General features: G+C 55.7%; 1 long non-coding RNA gene across 1 annotated transcript; it reads left to right on the top strand.

The window, feature by feature from the left end:
* Nucleotides 1-1027: 1027 nt before the first annotated feature.
* On the top strand, nucleotides 1028-9548 carry LOC149125586 (uncharacterized). The gene is made up of 3 exons (XR_016210797.1): nucleotides 1028-5328; nucleotides 6343-8852; nucleotides 9133-9548. It is a non-coding gene; the product is annotated as an uncharacterized LOC149125586 (long non-coding RNA).
* Nucleotides 9549-14649: the final 5101 nt, after the last annotated feature.

Below are 14649 nucleotides of genomic sequence, written 5' to 3'. Positions count from 1 at the left end.
GCACGCGGGCCGGGCCGGCGCGGCGTGGGGCGTGAGACGGCAGGCGCGCGAGTCCCAGTTTGGCTATACGGAGAGCAGAGTTTTACCATAGCGCTAAGCGGGCCGTGCCAGAGTGGCCGACCTGTTAACCAACTTCGGCCAGGAAAGCCCCCTCCCCACGGAGCTCTTTTCTTTCCGAAGAGGGTCTGCGAGTGTGGCGCCTCCTCAGCCGCTAAGTGTAGGGTCCTGCCAGCCCGCTCCGCACCCACGGAGCGGAGAGGCGCCTCGGCCCAGCGGCTCATTGAACGCAAAGCCATGGCCGGTCTGCGGCGGTGCGGGGCAGGGCTGTGGGGCAGGGCTGTGGGTCCCGGGTGGAGGCCGGCGCGTGGGGGCCCGCGGGAAGAGGAGACAGGTCAAAGGGTCAGCACGGCGGTTTCAGGCAGCGGTTATTTAGGCGGGTCGTGGGACGGAGCAGCTTCCACCGGGCGGGCAGCGTGTGCGGGAGCCTTGCCCTCCCCGGGGCCCGGGCGTCCTCCGTTCTAGCGGACGCTCGGGCCCTGGGCCAAGCGCTCACGAGGCCGGGAGACCAGCGGGACGCAAGATGCTCCGATGCCATTCAACAGCCCGGTGGAGCACACGAGGTGCGGGAGCTGCAGCCGGGCGCTGGGCGTGGGCTTCGACGGGCGGACTCCGGCGGGACGCACAGGGCAGTCGGGCTCGGGACTCGCGACGCCGGCCGGGGCCGCCGACCCCTCCTGGATCCGAGGCTCCGCAGCACCCGGCCGAGCCCGCCCGGGGCGGTGTCGCGGAACTGGAGAGTAGCGAGGGCAATTAGCGACGCGTTGTTTCGAGGTAATTAACCGAGGGGAAAGTTTGCCTGGGACAGGATTGGGGGCCGGGCGAGGAACCGAGCCGTGAGGACGCGAGGGATGGAACGGAGGGAGAAGGCAGGCGCTGCGGGCGCTGTGGGTACTGCGATCCGTGTCCGGCGAAGGCGTCACTGGTGCTAGCGGGGGGGGGGGGGGCAAGTGGGAGATGGGGAGGGGAGAGAGCGAGATCTTTAGAAGCAGGACTCTGCGCGGTCCTGCTGAACGCCCACTTGACCTGTTACCGCAGGCCAGGCAGTGGGGCAGCAGCCGACGGGTAAAGGAAGAGGAGGCGCAGGTGGCTCAGGTGACGCGGTCCGAAGCCTGCGCCTCGGGGGCCGCTCGTTGAGCCGAGGTGCAGGCGCTGCGCTCCCCTCTGGCCCCTCGCTCTTCCTCGGGGTCGCTCGATGCTTGGGCCACTGCACAGGTTGGAAAATTCGACAGCCGCAGGGGGCAGCTGCGGGGGTCTTTCCCAAGCCGGCTAGGAGAGTCTGAGAGCTCCTTTTCTTTTGGTCTCTGCGCCGGCCGTGGGGTTCCAGCCCCGCCGTGAGCAAAAAGTCTCCCAGAGCCCCCTTTCTATTGGACCCGCGGGGTGCTCGCAGTGGGAGCCACCTCCGAGGCCTGAGCCGCAGGTTCCAGCCCTGGGCAGCCAGTTTGGAAGCTGAATTATGCGGCATTCAGATAGCAAGGAGGACCTGGCTATTGGCATATGGTCCACAGAGGGACCCTTAGGTGGGGGGAAAGCCTGAAGGGCCTTACTTTGCTGGCTGTTAGATCTCCAGCCTCCAGCGCCATGGTCAATTGCAAGAAACTGAACGAACTTTGAGGATCTGAGGTTGAGAGGCACATTAGAGCCGAGTGTAACTGGTTTTCTCCACTCCTGAGACCCCAGCCCCCAATCCTCAGGGAAGGTGGTCTTTCCGGGGCAGGACTGGCTACTTAGGTCTTCCATACCACACATGTGCTTGCCTTTCATTAGGCCTGTTTTCCCAGCCTAGACTTGTTGTTATTTTTTAAAGATTTCTCTATTTATTTGAAAGGCAGAGTTACAGAGACAGAGATGCTCTGTCCTCTGGTTCATTCCCCAAATGGCCTCAGTGGCTGGTGCTGGGCCAGGTTGAAGCCAGAAGCCTAGAACTCCACTCAAGTCTCTCACGTGGGTGGCAGGAACCTAAGCATTTGAGCCACCTTCTGCTAATTTCGCAGGTTCATTAGCAGGGAGCTGGGTTGGAAGTGGAACAGCCAGGTCTCCAATGGGCACCCATATGGGACTCCAGTGTCTCAGGCAGCAGATTAACCCACAGTGCCACAACACCAGCCCATAGCCTCATGTTTCTTTTTTTAAAAAATATTTATTTTTATTTATTTGCAAGACAGAGTAACAGAGAGAGGTAGAGACAGAGAGAGAGGTCTTCCATCCGCTGGTTCACTCCCCAGCTGGCAGCAATGACTGGAGCTGTGCTGACCCAAAGCCAGGAGCCAGGAGCTTCTTCCGGGTCTCCCACGTGGGTACAGGGGCCCAGGGACTTGGGCCATCCTCTACTGCTTTCCCAGGCCATAGCAGAGAACTGGATCAGAAGTGGAGCAGCCGGGACTTGAACCGGTGTCCATATGGGATACCGGCGCTTCAGGCCAGGGCTTTAACCTGTTGTACCACAGTGCCGGCCCCCGCCTCATGTTTTAACCTATGTGAATTTAGCATTCTTACATTCCTTACAACCATTTGTGGAGTAGTCAGGACCAGGGAGGTATTTATGCCACCTGAGAAACAGGCGTGTGTCTGTGTTAGCAAAGGCAGCTCTCGTTCTGCCCACTTTTGAGTGCAGGAGATGGCAAGCAGAGGGAAACCAAGCATCGTGATCGCAGTGCAGAGCTCAGAAGAGCGCTGGATGAGTCTGAGGGCCACTGCTGTGGTCCCGTAGGACCACAGGCGACAATTACTGTCACACGCTGCAGTCCCCTCACGATGCAGCTCACTGCTGGCTCCCTTGCTCCTGAGAAGGTGCGGTGGCTCCGTGTGTGTGTGTGTGTGTGTTTGTGTGTGTGTGTGTGTGTCTCAGTCTCTGCCTCTCTGTCATCTTTTTCCTGAAGAGGTGGCTCTCATCTGGGCAGGACAGGAGACAGGAGTAGGAGAAAGAACCACCTCCTGACTTTTCTTTTTAAGGGTTTAAGTGATAGAGAATAAAGCCTGTTGCCATGGTGACATAAACATGGGTAAATATTCCTGGCTCGGTGTGGGGGTTGGGGAGAAGTGATTCATTTTTGCTGAAGAGGCATCAGATGGCTCAGCCTCTTCCCTCCCACCCCCTGAAACAGCCTGGAGGGAGGCTGAGATTATCTAGCTGAAAATAAATAATGAAGGACTCACAGGTCCTGAGGTTGGGAGTGAACAGACTTTCTCAAAGGGGCCCAGAGCTGGGGTAGAACCCCCAGAAGGCCCCTGGACACCTGCCCCCAGCTGGCGGGGTAAGTGTGTGGCGGGCACTTTTCCTGAGGGTGCCAAGTCAGGGAGGGTGGCCCCCTTGGTCCCAGGGCCAGAGGCTGAAGTGCTGGCAGCAGATGAAGAAGCTCAAAGGGAGAGGCAGAACCTGTTGTGTCCCAGACTCAAAGGTGGAAACATTGCCATTCTCCTGGCTCTAGACCGACACCTCCCACCTGCAGGCCCCCATCCACCTGGTCCTGGTCAGCTCTGGGGGAAGCAGTGCCCAACTTCTCAACTCCACCAGCAACAGGAGAGCCAGGGAGCTCCTGCTGGAGTGAGGAAAGAGATGCACAGCCACACACTGCCTGGAAGCGGCATCGTAGCAGCACCTTCCCAGGGACACGGGGCCATGTCCCCACTGGCCTCCTCCCTCACCGGCCGCAGCTGCCAGCCATCAGCATCCCCCTCCCCCTCCCCACTCCCACCACGCCTCCTGAGCATCAACAGGAAAGGCTGACCCTAGAGATAAACACGTGCTGTTGGAATGTGTTCAGATACCAGTGCGGAACTGTTTCTCTCCAGGGAGAGGACCGTGCCTGATGGGCTGGCCCAGGGGTGCCGAGCAGAGCCAGGGTGTGTGTGTGTGTGTGTGTGTGCGTGCGTGCACACGTACACACACACAAACACAAACACACTGGGATGGTGGGGGAGGAGCTGGATTGAAACTTAGATATTCTCAGAAGAATCCAACTCCTAGCTCTCTGGACACCTTCCTCCGGCCACCTTAGAGGGGGGCCTGGATTCCAGCCCCCAGGAGAGACAGCAGAGAGGATGAAGTGGATGTGTGTGTGTGTGTGTGTGTGTGCGTGTGCGGGGAGGCCTCGAGGCTCCAAAAGGATGATCCACTCTGGGTTTGAACCAGAAACCCTTTGGAAGAATTAAAGGCTCTCGTCGTCAAAGTGTCCCTGAGCTTTGAGTGTCCTCAAACAAAGAGTGTCATTCTCCCTTCTTATGGATGGAGCAAGTGAGGCCACGAGGTCGGGCTGGGTGGCAGTGGAATAGGAGCTTGCAGTTTCCAGAATGGCACGTTGCTCCCACTCCTGCTCTGCAAGAAGCAGGAGCCATGTGCCCCTGAGCTGGCACATCACCGAGGAGATAAGAGCCATGGAGGGAGGGCGATCTGGCAGCTCCACAGCCACACAGCTGCTATCGCTTTCTCCCATCGTGTGGACCTGGACCAGCACTCTCCAAAGTCACTGGGCGTCAAGGTCAGGTTACCAGTTACGCAGGTGCTGGAACTTTGAGGAGCAGGACAGAGGGAGTTAGTGGGGGAAGAAAAAGCATTATATTTTGAGTAAACTTCATGTATGAATGATTTCCAGGCTAGCTCACCTACCAATTTAGTGAGAATTTTAAGTGAAAACTTGCATTATTCAAGACAGTTAACAGTTGGTCTATGTTCTGATACTCATCCCTACATGGAGTGATTTGCAGCAATGGGCTTGGTACATGTGGTGTGTAACCAATGGCCTCATTGCTATTTGGGACGCAAATAGTTCCATTTTGCAGACATTTGTTGGAAAAGCAAATATTTTTCAACCCCAATGCACACCTGAAGAATGTCAGGGCAGAGCAAAGGGAAATATTTATGGGATCTGGGCAAACTGCTGCTGGTAAATGCCAACTGCACTGAGGGTGACAGCGGCTTGCTCTGCCTGACTCCCTAGGGGCCCCACGTGGGCCTCCCGGGAGCCTCCCCAAGGCCTGCAGCTCCGAGCACAAGCTCACTTTGTCACAAACCACTCGGCAATCTCCGCACCTGCAAGCAAGTCCCAGGGCCTGGCAGCCTGCCAGAGACCTGTTAGCATGAGGGAAAGAAAGGCTACCTGCTCCTTCTCCTGAGGCCAGGCAGTGAGGGGAAAGAGGCTCCGGGTCAGGTTTGCCTCGCTGCACAGTTGCGCTCATCAGTATGGCTCCTGAGACTCTTCCAGAACTCTCGTCGCCTTGCTCGGGTGTCAGCCGGGGGCACGGTGGAGACCTGCAGAGCAGCTGGTGCCAAAGGTGACAGCCCAGGAGGGCTTTTGCTTGTCTGGAAGGGTGGGACCCTTTGCCTGGGGTTTCTGAGGGTGGGGCTGTGGCGGGTCTGCACCAGGAGAAAGCCTCAGGTCCCCAGACATCGAGGACACCCTGTCACTGCTGAGCAGATGAAGACGCCCACTGCAGAACAGGGGCTGTGCAGGCGAAGGACTTGGGGTTTCTGCACCCACCACCACCTCCCCAGCGTTGGCCAGGTTTGCTTTGATGTGATAACTCCCCATGAATCACCATCCATACAAAGTGACTGGTGCAATGGAGGGAGAATAATAAATCCCCTAAATGGTCTTGTGTGTCTGCCTGGAGGGTTTTTGGAAATAACTTGCATTTTAATTTTTCTTAGAATCATAGAATTTTGCAGCTGAAAAGAACGTTGTAGATAATCAGTACACGTGGCCTCAAGGACAGACCAGAAGAGAAGACAGGCGTTTGAACCTCCAGTCTAGCACTAAAAATAGTCCTGACCTAACATATACCGAAGGCTTTCCTCGCGTCAGCCACTCTTTCTCCCCAAATCCTGGCCAAATGCTGCTCCAGTTCCTCTTTTCTGCAGTGGGGAAGGAGAGAGGGACCAGTAACTCTCTTGGGGTCACATGGAGGGGTGTGTTGGAGCCGCGGCATGGGACTGTCTCTGACTTTAGCCCCACCCCCCACCCCACCCCACCCCCGCTGAATTATTCCCCTCCCGCCCCGTCACTGTGTCGCCTTGAACAAGTCATTCGTCCTCTTCAGGTCTCAGCACTCTAACAGTCTGCATTTCCTGCCCAGGTGCGGACAGTATAGAGCAGAGAAATTCTAAGTGGATTTCTCCAGGTCAGACCTAGCAGCAGGGACCCAGGCTGAGAGACCTCCATCCCGTCCTCCCCACGTTGGCCGGAGTTGATTCCGGGTAGACGGAGTCAAGAGGTCGAGTTTGGGTGCAAGGGTGGGTTTAGGGGACCAATGGTGGTTGTCTAACTGCCACTGACCTCTGCTTTTCAGGTCATGAGCGAGGATCACACCCTGCACGGTAACCACAGGAGCGTGCATAATGATACGGCTTTGGCACGTGTATGAGGCTACTTCAGAAATTTCATGGAAAATGGAATTCAAAGACAAGTTTATCTTGCTACAAAAACACTTGTGGAATCAATGCATGTTCTTTCATATCACGCATTTCCCACGGAGTCTTTAGAGACCCCTCATCCGTATCCTCTCCCTGGTGGGATTTCCAGTTCTTTATCCTCTTCCCGCCAGCCCTCTTCCCCAGCCTCTGGCTTCTCTCTCCTCCTTCCCACCATCTTCTGCTCCCTGCCTCCAGGCTCCGGCCATTAACTGAGTGTGATGCGTGTGCCTTGAGAGCACGCAGGGTCCAGCAAGTTCCCAGCTGTGCTCTAGTAATTGGTGTGCACCCCTGTTATCTATGTCCCCAACCCAGTGTCCCCTCTACAGGAAAAGAGATTCAGAATGGTTGGGGGCTGGCTCTGTCATGTAATGGGTTAACTGCTGCCTGCACCACTGGCATCCCATATGGGTGTGTGTTTGAGGCCTGGCTGCTCCACTTCTAGTCCAGCTCCCTGCTAATGTGCCTGAGAAGGCAGAGGAGTATGGCCCAAGTGCTTGGGCCCCTGCACCCACGTGGGAGGCCTGGAAGAAGTTCCTGGCCATTGTGGCCATTTGGGAAGTGAACCAGTGGATGCAAGATTTTCTCTCTCTCTCTCTCTCTCTCTCTCTCTCTCTCTGTAACTCTGCCTTTCAAATAAATCTTTAAAAAAAAAAGGGGGGGGGCGGCACATGGCTCACTTGGTTAATCCTCTACCTGCAGCTCTGGCATCCCATGTGGGCGCCAGGTTCTAGTCCCGGTTGTTCCTCTTCCAGTCCACCTCTCTGCTGTGGCCCGGAGGGCAGTGGAGGATGGCCCAAGTGCTTGAGCCCCTACACCCACATGGGAGACAGGAATAAGCACCTGGCTCCTGACTTTGGATTAGCACAGCACTGGCCGTGGCAGCCATTTGGGGGGTGAACCAATGGAAGGAAGACCTTTCTCTCTGTCTCTCTCACTGTCTGTAACTCTACCTGTCAAATAAATAAATAAATAAATAAATAAATAAATAAATAAAGTGGGTGGCTGTGTCAATAAGCACGTCACTGGCCTGTGTCCAAAGTGGGAACAGCATCTCATGAAAGGCGTGCTATTCACAATGGCCCTGCGTGTCATTGTGTGTGCGTGCGTGTGTGGCTCAGACACTCTGAGATGAGCTCTCACCCACTGCTGAGTGGAAAATTAGCTTTGGCAGGTGAGGAACTGGGTGACAGGTGAGCGAGCCAGCAGGGTATCGGTGTTCTTCTCCTGTTGCCGTTTGCTGGTGTTGCTGGCAATCTCCCTCCCACCTCTCCCCACCCCTCACTGTAACTAGGCACAGTGGAAATGAGTTGGAAGGGCAAGGGACTGTGGGAGAGTGACAGGAGGACATGAGCGTGGCCTCGAGAACTTTCTAGCTGTGTGCTTTGCAGCTGGGCTGCCCCGAGCCGCTCGGGAATTGGCGTTTTGCTGATGGCCCGTGACGCAAGCTGTGTGGTTTACATTTCCAGGGAGTGGAAGCCGAGACAGCTCTCCAGGGACTGAATCTAGGCAGTTGTGCCATATGGTGTAATGTCGGAGGTGGGGAGTGCCAGACCTGCGATGCCTGAGACCTGGCTTCTTGCACTGACTACACGGGGCCCTGCACCGTCTAGTGCCTCGGCTTCTCTGGCCGAGACCAGCCTTCCGTGCACTGCAGGCCCTTTGAAATGTCAAGAGCTCAGTTCCAAAAGCGAGGGAGGCCAGTGCAGGGCCAGGGCGAATTTGCCAAGCCTCCTGGGGAGGCAGCAGACAGGTCCTTAAGCATCTCGCATCCATAAATCTCATCTCAGTTGGAGTAGGCAGCAAATAGGGACAGGGCAGGCTGATGCGCCACAGGCTGATCTTCTTACGGAGCCCTCCTCCCCACCCCCACCCCAGCCTGTGAGCTCGCAGCCCTCCCTCCCGAGCTCTGGGCCTGTCAGTTTAATTTAACAAGGTTGCAGGAGAGGTTTGATTTAATCAAACCAGTTGCTGTCTCCATCCCGCTCAGGGGTGCCTCAGTGTCACCTCGGAGGCTCAGATTAGGCAGTGACAATTACTTCTTGTGGCCTGCCCCCTCCCTTTCTCTCTCCCCGGAGGGAACCAGGAGGCAGAGACCAGTCTCCCGGGACCTAAGAATAGATACGGGAGGATCAAAGGAGGGAGGCAGCTCGGCCCCTCTGCACCACGCCTTACATGGCTCTGGGGAAGGCTGAGCCGGGCCGCGGGCTGCACAGAAACGAAAGCTGCCTTGTGAGAGCTCGAGGCTGCCCGAGGACAGAGCCGAGCCCTCGCCGATGACCCTGGGAGATAAACCCCGGGGAGGGGGTGCGGACCGCAGGCGTTCACGGCCGCGCTTTCAGCCCGGACTCTGGGGTCGCCAGATCTGAGGGACCGCGAGAGTAACAGGGTAAGGCTCTGTGTATCTGGGCTTCTGTGGCTCTGCTCAGTGACAGGAAGAGCTGCCTCCCGAGCCAGGCGTTGCGGGCAGGCGGTAGGCTGTGTGGGTGCGCGGGTCACCGCGCCGTGGTGCGTGTCCGCGTGCAGGTCAGCGGCTGGAGGGCGTAGCGGCGGCGGCGGTGGGGGCTAGGGGTGGGGTGGCCCCTGGCGCAGAGGGTTAGTAAGTTTTGAATCCCAGAACAAATCCCCCTTCCAGGCCATTTAACCCTTTCGTCTCTCTCCCTTTTCAGGAAATGGGGTGCTCAGCGACTCTTGCTCCCTCAGCAGACAAAGGCTTCCAGCGGAGACCTGGGCGCTGAGGGCGGTGCAACCCTTTGTGTTGCGTTCTTCCAGTTCTTCCATGGGGCCAGACAGCTGACAGGTGTGCCCCTCCCCACCGGATATCCAGCAGTCAGCACCAGCCTTGGGAGCAGAACGTGATGAACCGACACCCTCCCTGACAGCTCAGAAGAGAATCCCTCAAATGCATATTCTATTGAGTGCTTCTCGTTGCTGCGACAGCCACTTTATCAATTAAATTCCATGTTCTCTGTCTTCAGAGACGCCATGAACCTCCCTACCTAATAAATCACAGCCCCCCAGTTATTGTTAAATGTCCTATCAGTCTCTAATAAACTCCCTGCCAAAAGGGGCAGGTTATTTATTATGCTGCCTGGACAAGAATGAATTGGGCTCCTTTCTCTCAAGGAGAGAAGCAAGCATGACACCTTCCTCCCCAGAGACCGAGTCACTGTGGGTCTGGGCAGAGGGGAGTCTGGTCTGGAGCTGGAGGGAGGGTTGCCTGGGGATCTTTTCCCAAAGAACCAGACAGATCCCAGTGGCTGGAGGTGCCTGGGTCGAGGGCAGGGGGCTCAGGCCTTTGCTGCTCCTCTCGCAACCCTAATTCCTGTCTGAAAGTGTGCTGCTGATGTGGTCACTGCCCAGGCCACAGGACAGCATGCAAGGATGGTCAGTCTCCATGATGTTGGGAGGGGTCACAGAATAATGTCTGTCCGGGAGCACAGGTGTCATTTCCTTTTTAAAGATTTATTTATTTGAAAGGCACATTACAGAGAGGAAGGGAGAGAAACAGAAAGAGGTCTTCCATCCACTAGTTCTCTCCCCAAATGGCTGCAACAGCCCTGCTTGGGCCAGACCAAAACCAGGAGCCAGGAGCCAGGAGACTGCGCAGGTGCAGAGGCCCAAGCACTTGAACCATCCTCCGCTGCTTTCCCAGGCCATTAGCAAGGAGCTGGATTGGAAAGCCAAGCAGTCAGGACTCACATTGCCGCCCATATGGGATGTTGGCATCACAGGTGGCGGCTTAACCCGCTTTGCCACAACACCAGCCCCAGATGTTATTTCTTGACAAACTTGACACAACTTTATGGCTGGTGCTACACCAAGTGGGGAACCTAGGAGGGAAAGTCCCTGTGTCCAGGCCTCTGTGCTCAGTCACAGTTTGCTGGGTGAGTGGCAGGCAGGTAGGAAGGCCCTCTGATGACAGCGTATCAACATGTCCCAGCCCCATGGCTGTCAGGGTGAGAGACACTGTGCACAGAGGGCCATGCCATTACTGGCCTCCATGTGGACCCCAGGGGTGCACATTGTCCTCCTTGTTAAAATGCCAGTGTCCGCCATTGGAGTGCCTGGCTTCGATTCCCAGCTCACCTCCTGACTCAGCTTCCTGCTACTGAGACCCTGGGAGGCAGGGGCGATGGCCCAGGTGATTGAGATACTGCCACCCACACGGGAGACCTGGAGAGAGTTCCTGGTCCTGGCTATGGCCCCAGACCAGTGTGGGTGATAGAGGGCATTTAGGGAGTGGACCAGTAGACGGGCTGGGAGTTCGCTCACTCTCTCTCTCTCTCTCTCATCTACCTCTAAAAAATTAAAATAAAATAAACAACAACAACAAAAACCCCAAACTTAGGCCTACAAGTTAAAATCCCAACTCCTCAGCTTTACTGTGAATCAAGAGCCCATGTGCATTTCCAGCTGGATGTCTCTTGGCTGTTGTGTAACACTACCCTCTCTGGGAGAGCATGGCACCCTCACTTTGTGTGCCTTGTGGTGGCAGATGAGGCGCTCCATAAAGGGAGCCAAAATATCCCTGCAGCCTCGTTTCCTGCACACGCGCCATGCTCGCCTCCTCTCGCGCCGGAGCGCTTACCTTCTCCGAGCTATTATGGGTTCTCATGCTTCCACGCCTCTGCACAAACTGTTCCCTGGGCCCAGAATATCTTCCTGAGATATGTCTGCCGGCTGGGCTCTCTTGCCACCCCCACGGCCACTGAAGTTTGGGACAAGCTCAGACTATCAGCCCCCACTGCTTCCAGGGACTTGAGCTTTGTCTCCTGGTGCTGCTGTCCTGGCAGAGGGCTGGACTCCAGAATGAGGAGAAGGACGACCTTGTGCTTACGGTGTGCCTCGCAGTTCCACACATACTTTAAACCACTTTGATTGTGAGTACAGATAAGGATATAGAGGGCCTGCGCTGTGGCGCAGTGAGTAAAAGCTGCCGCCTGCAGTGCCGGCATCCCATATGGGTGCTGGTTCGAGTCCCGGCTGCTCCACTTCCGATCCAGCTCTCTGCAGTAGAAGATGGCTCAAGTCCTTGGGCTCCTGCACCCACGTGGGAGACCTGGAAGAAGCTTCTGGCTTTGGATCAGCACAGCTCCAGCCATTGCGGCCAACTGGGGAGTGAACCAGTGGATGGAAGACCTCTCTCTCTCTCTCTCTCTCTCTCTCTCTTTCAAATAAATAATGTTAAAAGACGGATATAGAGGTGTTTTGGCGCCATGGTTTAAGCTGCTGCTTATGAGGCAGGCATCCCATGCAAGAGCTGATTCAGGTTCCAGCTGCTCTGCTTCTGATCCAGCTCCCTGCTCATGACTCAGGGAAAACAACAGTGGATGACCCAAGTGCTTGGGGCCCTGTCACCCACGTGGGAGACCCAGATGGAGTCCCAGAGTGCTGACTTCAGCTTGGCCCAGCACTGGGCATTGTGGCCATTTGGGGGAGTGAACCAGTGGATGGAAGAGCTTCTCTCTGTCTCTTCCTCTCTCTGTCACTCTGCCATTCAAATAAATGCTTTTTTTTTTTTTTTTAAAGAGAGAAGGGTATAGAGAAGAAAGCTCTTCTCTGAGTACCAAAAGCCGTGTTCCCAGTTTCTCAGAAGGTCTCGCACTCCCACATGACAGCCACACTTTGAGCAACTACAGCCCTGAGAAATGTCAGAACTGCCCGTGAGCCTATGCCAGCTTGAACTACTTGCATATTTCAGGCCCCATCATTTCCCTGAGAAAGAGCCTGGGCTTAGCTGTCAGACAGAGCTGAGCCGGAGCCCATTTGTGAGCTCTGTGGCTCTGAGCAGATCCTGCTAGCTTCCACCGAGGGCAGCACCTCCTCCAGCGTGCCTTGTGGAAGGCTGCTGGGATGGGCCCGGCCTTCAGCTCATCACTGCTGCCTTAGCAGCGTGCGTGTCGCCTCCTGCACGCCGAGCTCTTGGAGAACATGCTCAGAGCCTCCTCAGCTCCAGTTCCTTTGCCTGGCACAAGGCTGACTTCTACGCCTCCTCAGGTGTCCGTTGGGCCCTCGCTAGCTCTGGGGAGATGGGCAGGCTGTTGGCTGCCGCCAGTGTCCTTTTCTTCCTCCTCTCCTCCAGCCAGTGTTTATCTGGACACTTAATTGTCTGGGAAAATGACTGGGCTTTGCCAAGTTCCTTATAGGTAGCTAGGACTCCAAGGGTAAATGCCAAGTAGTAGTGTGGTGGATTTTGAGAACCTTTTTTTCTTTTTTAATAGTTATTTGATTTATTTGAAAGAGTTACAGAGAAAGGGATAGCAGGAGAGAGAATGAGGTCTTCCTTTTGCTGGTTCACTCCCCAATTGGCCACAACAGCCAGAGCTGCACCGATCTGAAGCCAGGAGCCAGGAGCTTCTTCCCAAGTCCAAGGACCAAGGACTTGGGTCATCTTCTACTGCTTTCCCAGGCCATAGCAGAGAGCTGGATAGGAAGTGGAGCAGCTGGGACTCGAACCGGCGCCCATATGGGATACTGGCGCTGCAGGCGGTGGCTTTACCCACTACACCACAGCGCCGGGCCCCTTCCTTCCTTCCTCCTTCCCTTCCTTCCTTCCTTCCTTCCTTTTTTTTTTTTTTTTTTTGACAGGCAGAGAGGACAGTGAGAGAGAGAGAGACAGAGAGAAAGGTCTTCCTTTGTTTTTTAAAAAGATTTTCTTTATTTATTTCAGGGGTGGAGTTATGGGCGGAGAAGGAGAGAGAGAGAGAGAAAGAGAGAGAGAGAGAGGCAGAGAGAAATATCTTCCGTCCACTGGTTCACTACTCAAATGGCCACAATGGCCAGAGCTGAGCCAATCTGAAACCAGAGCCAGGAGCTTCTTCTAGGTCTCCTACACGAGTGCAGGGGCCCAAACACTTGCACTATCTTCTACTGCTTTCACAGGCCATCGCAGAGAGCTGGATCAGAACAGGAGCAGCTGGGACTCGACCTGGTGCCCCATATGGGATTCTGGCAGCGCAGGTGGAGGCCCAGCCCACTATGCCACAGTGTCAGCCCCAAGAACTTCCTTAAAAAGGTGCCTGAGGGGCAGCACTGTGGCACAGCAAGTAAAGCCGCCACCTGCAGTGCCAGCATCCCATATGGGTGCCGGTTCGAGTCCCAGCTGTTCCAGTTCTGATCCAGCTCTCTGCTATGGCCTGGGAAAGCTGCGAATGATGGCCCAAGTGCTTGGGACCCTGCACCCTTGGGGAGAACTGGAAGAAGCTCCTGGCTTCTGGCTTCAGGTCAGTTCAGCTCCAGCCATTATGGCCATTTGGGGCGTGAACCAGTGGATGGAAGACCTCTCTCTCTGTCTCTGCCTGCCTGTAACTCTGCCTTTCAAATAAATAAATAAATCTTAAAAAGAAAAAAAAAAGGCTCCTGACATTAGGACCTCCACCCTTTCCACTTTCTATTTTAGTCTTCCTCCTTTTTGGTTGGATTGCAGACATGATGGCTGGAACTACAGCAGCTACTTGGGCACTGGGATAGACACTTGGAGGTGTGCCAAGTGCTGTTACGTCAGTCCTGCCTCTAGACTTCTCCGCCAGGGAAAGCGAACTTCTATTTGGAGGTCTTATTGTCAATCAAATCTGGTCCCACCCTCTAAGCCCTGCCCCGCCCCCACACCGGGCTTAGCAGGCTCTGCTTGGCTTCAGCAGCCGCCTGCACCTCACAGCCCAGGAGCTCACCCTTTGTGTGCATTTCTCATTGAGGACAGGGATATGTTGATTCTGCCCCCCCCCCTTATTGTCAGCATTTGATTGGCTTATAGTAGGTGTTCAGAAGCTTTGTGTTGAAAGAGTGACTAAACAGATGTTTGTGGATCGGCTACAAATAGCATTGTCTGCCTTCTGTCACTGCTCTGAGGGTCAGATGAGAGAAATCGCCTCTAACAGCATTTCCTTCCTTCCCCGCCCCCTTGCAGCCGTCCTCATTCACGTCGCTTCCCTTCCCTCTGGGCTCAGAAGCCTGCACTGCAACGTGGCTGGGACCATTTGCATCTCAGTGTCCATTCTGACTCCTTCAGTCCGCAGGAGACTCTCCCTCCTTGAGCTCCCTGGCACGGCTTTCTAGATGGATGGAACAGCATGACCAAAGGTCTGGAGGCAGCGCCAGCGCTGTGAGGCAGCGGGTAAAGCCACCGCCTGCAGCACCGGCATCCCATATGGGCACCGGTTCGAGTCCTGGCTGCTCCACTTCTG

The sequence above is a fragment of the Oryctolagus cuniculus genome, chromosome 7, assembly GCF_051225735.1.
Source record: "Oryctolagus cuniculus isolate XC-2025 breed Fujian yellow rabbit chromosome 7, ASM5122573v1, whole genome shotgun sequence".
Lineage (NCBI taxonomy): Eukaryota > Metazoa > Chordata > Mammalia > Lagomorpha > Leporidae > Oryctolagus > Oryctolagus cuniculus.
Note: the sequence above shows the minus strand (reverse complement) of the source record. Positions and strands in the feature narration are given on the sequence as shown.